A 6,308-nucleotide genomic window follows, 5' to 3' on the forward strand; every position below is an offset into this window, starting at 1 on the left:
TGCCCCCCCCCCCCCCCACTTCTGTTTTTACAACTCCTGTCGTCTGTCTGTCTCTCTCTCTCTCTCTCTCTCTCTCTCTCTCTCCTCTCTCTCTCTCTCTTCTCTCTCTCTCCTCTCTCTCCTCTCTCTCTCTCTTCTCTCTCTCTCTCTCTCTCTCTCTTTCTTTCTCTCTCTCTCTCTCTCTCTCTCTCTCTCTCTCTCTCCCTCCCTCCCTCCCTCCCTCCCTCCCTCCCTCCCAGTACTACTGCTGCAAGAAGAATGAATCTGAAGCGACGTGGGCTCCGCGGTGGGGGGGAGCCCCACGCTCACTTTGCCTGCAACGCCTGCAGCGCCCTGGCCATGGACGGCACCACCGTCGCCCCGTCCCCCTGGACCAGCTGGGCCGGGCCCGCCGCGCACAACTCCTGCCCACCTGCTCGCCCTTTCTACCTCCGCCCTGGACTCGCCAACGACGTGCGGAACGGAGGGGAGCGCCTCGGCTTCCACACCTACTACGAGAACCCGGTGGCCTCTCCCCCTGTCCGTCACCCCGCAGGGTCCCCGCCCCCATGATCTACTACGGCCCCACGGACATGTTCCCTCCCCCGCCACGACCTTACAGCACCCAGGTCTGACCCCTGGCATCATAACTGGACATGTTCCCTCCCGCCACGACCTTACAGCACCCAGGTCTGACCCCTGGCATCATAACTGGACTGTTCTCACACCCCTGACTTACTCTCTCTCTCAGACACACGCACACACACACACACACACAGACACACACACACACAGACACACACACAGACACACGCACACGCACACACAGACAGCTGACATAGGTGCATTCACTCGAGACTAAATATGTACATGAACATTAAATGCATACACTTATACACATACGCTTACACTGCTTGCGCATGGGGAGGCGCACCCACACACGCACGCGCACACCACACACACACACACACACACACACACACACACACACACACACACACACACACACACACACACACACACACACACACACACACAGTATTTAGCCACAGGAGGGGTATGAGACCCAGATACATCCAGCCCTGAACACCCCAGGGAGTGACCCACACTTGAGCCCAGGGCCAGAGGCCTCCATGTCGGCTGAGGATCCATGGACCAAAGGCCCTGTGCTGCCAGAGGGGGGGCCAAATCCATGTGTCTGTCATGTACAGTACACAACCCAACCTGTGTGTCTATGTACACAAGTCTTACAGTACATACACCTTGCCACCCCCCCCTTCCCGCCCGGCTGTTTTCCACTTTAGTTTCTGTCGTTCTTCCCGTATTGCTTGTCGTTTGTTGTGGGTGTTAAGTGAAAGAGTACAACACTAGCCTGGACTCCAGACTTACATAATGAGGGCTAACAGTTTGTCTCTCTTTAGGTGTCATCTTTCACTGATTACATGTTACAGAAACTGCAAGAGTCTGGGTTGGGTTCTTTCTAGAGAGTGACTGAAGGAGAAATTCCACTTGAAGCATTTCTGAATAACCCAAGAAAGGGTCTATTGCTTTAGCGATAAGAAGGATTCTAGTTTCACTCGTCTAGATACTAATTTGGGGGGAATTCCAACTTTCTACACCTCTTGATTGCTCCCAGGGCTGGGCAATATACCGAAATGTATTGTTTATCATCTATATTTGTGTTTTTATTTTTTTTATTTATATCATGAATTGTTGTGATACACAATTTTGTTGGATGAATTAATGATAGAAAGAAAATTAAGTCAAACTAGCAAAATCATTTCTGAAATATTTGAGAATGTTGAAAATTACACAATTTCATACTACCGGTATAAATCACACATCCCATTATCATGCTATTCAATATGATGGACATTATCAAACATGTGCTTTTCCATACCTATGCAGATATCATTTACATTTAGTCATTTAGCTGATGCTTTTATCCAAAGCGACTTACAAGTTCTGTACAACAAGTCAGCAGAAAGAAAGGGTACAACTCTGGCAGCTAAGTAACATTGTTCGTCCAACAGTGTGGAACTTGAGTGCTCCAGTCTTGAGTGCAGTATAGACATATTGGCATAGTAGTTAACCCTTTCACTGCCACACTACAGAAGGTTAACCCTTTACCATCACACTAGTGTGATAGTAAAAGGTTAACCTTCTGTAGTGTGGCAGTGAAAGGGCTAACCTGCTGTTGTGTGGCAGTGAAAGGGTTAACCTTCTGTGTATAGTCGCAGTGAAAGGGTTAACCGTTTGGTAGTGCGGCAGTGAAATGGTTAATAATCTAGGCAAGGTAGATTCCTTAGCAGCAAAGTGCATAATAGTAAAACGAAGACAGTATGAAGGTTAGTAGCTTTTTTATTTAATATTTATTAAATTTTTCATTTCAGATATTGTTTAAATAGATCATGGTATATATTGATAGCAAAATAATTCATTTTCAATGTTGAGATTCCTTTCTCCAGTCATTGGAGCTGAACTATCTCACTGAACGTGAGCTGGTTCTGAACGTAATGCCCTCAAAGTCCTTTTTCTGTTTACTTAGCTTTCTAATGTTTACCAAGATGGGATCGAGGGAAGGAGAAAAAGTATAAATAAAGTTTTTCCAGGAATTCTAGAACTCCGTAGGCTTCGATGGCCGGTTGCGATTCTCACGTCGCCGTTAAAACATTCAGCTGTCGAAATTCCTCCTCATATTATGTGAGATCATACGGGTACACCAAGGGTTAAACTACTTAACATTTCTATGTTGACAGATTGTTAGTAGTTCTGCAGAGAGGGAATGTGTCTAAACTGAGGGTTTGGGTGTGCCGTGTGTCAAAGGTCAAATGAGACCTTTCCACTTTCCAGGTCAGTGAGTGGCCCTCTGTGCTTCTTCATGTGTTTCCACCACTAATGGAGGAGACACACTTTTTACCTCTCTCAAACCCCGCCCTCTTTTCTTGATCCTCCAATACAACAGTTGTGATTGGAGGATCAAGAAAAGAGGGCGGGTTTGAGATAGGTCAACTTGAATGGCCATAAAAATGCACCTATGGTACTAGAAACTTCAGAATCACCTTGCACCGTCCTTAAATTGGGATATTAAATATGTCAATTTAACACACTATTAAGATTATTGGAGATATTGGAGGTGAGGTACTATATTTATTCGGTATATTTTCACACTTCACATCTTCCACCGAGCATCTTCATCACGTCCTCCCGAGCTTCCTCACCTCAAGTCTCTGTGCTCTGGAGCTCTTTGGTCAGAAGTATGTAGCTATGTGGAAACTGTGTATCTATCTACTCCTATGTTTACTTAGATGTCCACTCGGCATTCTGTGTTCACTGCAACGTAGCCGAGACACTCTCACTGAACAAAACGTTCGGCCCATGGATCGGTGAAAGGGATTTAGTTTAGAAGTCACCAGTCCTTTTGTACAAGTAACCACCAAGAGCACCTGGATGTAACCGCGTTGACCTTTGCCCTTTTTTATTTGATTCTTTTTAACTTTTTGGTTGTTTTTGTTTTGTTTGTTTGTTCATTGAAAGCTGTGTTTTCAGAGCCTGTACTGTATTAGATGAGGTTTGGGATACTCGGTATGATAACCTTCTCGTTTGGGATACTCGGTATATAACCTACTCCACCATGTGTCACACGATGTTCCTTTTTTGATGAGAAATAAACGTTTATATCAGTCTGGGTGAATCCTTGTCTTGTTTGCTTAAAAACACAATGACTCAAAGTTTAGACACTCAGGATATAGAAATGATATCACATTCTGGAGCGCGTGCAGAGCAAACTGAGACCTAGCCTTTAATGGTCTGGTGAGACACAATACTAAGCACATCATACACTAAAGCACATCATACACTAAGCACGGTTAGTATTGTGTCTCACCAGACCATTTAAGTACGGTTAGTATTGTGTCTCACCAGACCATTTAAGCACGGTTAGTATTGTGTCTCACCAGACCATTTAAGTACGGTTAGTATTGTGTCTCACCAGACCATTTAAGTACGGTTAGTATTGTGTCTCACCAGACCATTTAAGTACGGTTAGTATTGTGTCTCACCAGACCATTTAAGTACGGTTAGTATTGTGTCTCACCAGACCATTTAAGCACGGTTAGTATTGTGTCTCACCAGACCATTTAAGTACGGTTAGTATTGTGTCTCACCAGACCATTTAAGTACGGTTAGTATTGTGTCTCACCAGACCATTTAAGTACAGTTAGTATTGTGTCTCACCAGACCATTTAAGTACGGTTAGTATTGTGTCTCACCAGACCATTTAAGCATGGTTAGTATTGTGTCTCACCAGACCATTTAAATACAGTTAGTATTGTGTCTCACCAGACCATTTAAGTACGGTTAGTATTGTGTCTCACCAGACCATTTAAGCACGGTTAGTATTGTGTCTCACCAGACCATTTAAGCACGGTTAGTATTGTGTCTCACCAGACCATTTTAAGCACGGTTAGTATTGTGTCTTACCAGACCATTTAAGCACGGTTAGTATTGTGTCTCACCAGACCATTTAAGTACGGTTAGTATTGTGTCTCACCAGACCATTTAAGTACAGTTAGTATTGTGTCTCACCAGACCATTTAAGTACAGTTAGTATTGTGTCTCACCAGACCATTTGAGGCTCTGGACACACACCAGAACTTAAATTAATTCATAAAATAAAAATTACACATTGTCGCTTTAACCCATCAGAGGGCCTTTCTGTGTGGAGTTTACATGTTCTCTCCGTGTTCCCGTGGGTTTCCTCCAGGTACTCCAGGTTCCTCCCACACCACAAAGACATGCATGGTAGGCAGGGACTACAGATGAAAACTATAGCTAATTAGCACAAATCTGGCACATTTACATTGATGTGGAAACTGAAGATGTTCATTAATGTACACTGTCCCTGGGTAAAAAAAAATTATAATAAACAAACTTAAAAACTTAAACTTAAGCAAAACAAAAAAAGAAACAAAAGAAAACAAGTGCTGATTCATCAGTTAGAATATTTTCTGGACGCCACAAACTGTGAGACAAAGGGAGGCAGAGAGGAGTTTATAGAGTGGGGCAACTGGGGATCGAAATAGACATTATTAAACGGATACAAACACAATCACCAGGATGGAGGACAGAAGAGAATTAATAAAATAATAAAGGAGAAATTAAAGGTGCAATCTGTGATGGCAATATGAATGAATGAATTGAATGAATTAATGAATAATTTTATTTCGAATGTTTACAAATAAATAAACAAACAAATCATTTTTCGAACATTTTCACAAATAAACAAACGAAAAGGATAGGTTTGAAGCCGAAGGCTTATAGAGCAACCTACCCCTAATTCAAAAAACGAATTAAAAAAAGTTTTCAAAATATAACAAACAAAAAAATAAATCAACAATCAAAAATCAACAAAAAACGTTCCTGAAAAGAACAATATGGTGTCCTCTCTTGTCTACATGGTCATTCTTTGGGTTGAAGATTATGTTTGTTCAATCTGAAATGTGTTGACTGGGCCTTTGATAAAAGGACTGACATCATGGGGGTTTTACCAGACTTTTACTGGATGTACCGTAGATTATTTTATCTGCATGTGTAATGTTTGGAAAACATTGGAGTAAAACAGAGCTAAGAAAGTGTGTGTGTGTGTGTGTGTGTGTGTGTGTGTGTGTGTGTGTGTGTGCACGTGCGTGCGTGTGTGTGTGAAGGTTATAATAGTTAACTAAAACTAAACTAAAAACTAAAACTAGGTGTGAAAAAACTAGTTCATTTAACTGAAATAAAAAACAAAAAATACATTAAAAAATAAACTAACTGAAAGGACATTATGTACATTATGTAGTCAACTGGTTTCACAACGTGATGTGTGTGCCTGAAACTAAACTGAATTGTAAAAAAATAAATAAAAATAAAAACGAATGAAAAATACCAAACTATAATAACCCTGTTGTGTGCACACATGCATGCTTTTGTGTGTGCACATGTACATGTGTGTGTGTGTGTGTGTGTTGTGTGTGTGTGTGTGTGTGAGTGCGTGCGCGTGCGTACGTGTGTGCGTGCGTGTGTGTGTGCGTGCGTGTGTGTGTGGTGGCATCAGCATGGGTGTGGGGTACTGTGAGAGAGGGCCAGACAGGATGGGGTGTGGGGGGGGGTGATATAGTTTCTGCTGGGAGTGATCCAGACTGTCAGAATGCTCCTTGTTATTCTATATCCATCCTGTGGTATTCTGTCACTTTACCCGCTCGACCAGTTTGCTATCCTGCCAAACTGCTGAGCCCAGGGCCAAAGCTGGGGACAACAATAGCACAAATACAACACGCTGTCTCACCAAC

The 6,308-nt window shown here is 42.8% G+C and overlaps 1 pseudogene across 1 annotated transcript in view; it reads left to right on the forward strand.

Moving 5' to 3' along the window:
• Positions 1–614, forward strand: part of LOC311224707 (protein FAM163A-like) — a 2,063-nt pseudogene extending 1,449 nt beyond the window's left edge. The window contains exon 2 of the transcript in view: positions 240–614. The product of the transcript in view is annotated as a protein FAM163A-like (transcript). The remainder of the gene's footprint in view (positions 1–239) is intronic.
• Positions 615–6,308: the final 5,694 nt, after the last annotated feature.

The sequence above is a fragment of the Notolepis coatsorum genome (assembly GCF_963971535.1).
Source record: "Notolepis coatsorum genome assembly, chromosome: 3".
Taxonomy (NCBI): Eukaryota; Metazoa; Chordata; class Actinopteri; order Aulopiformes; family Paralepididae; genus Notolepis; species Notolepis coatsorum.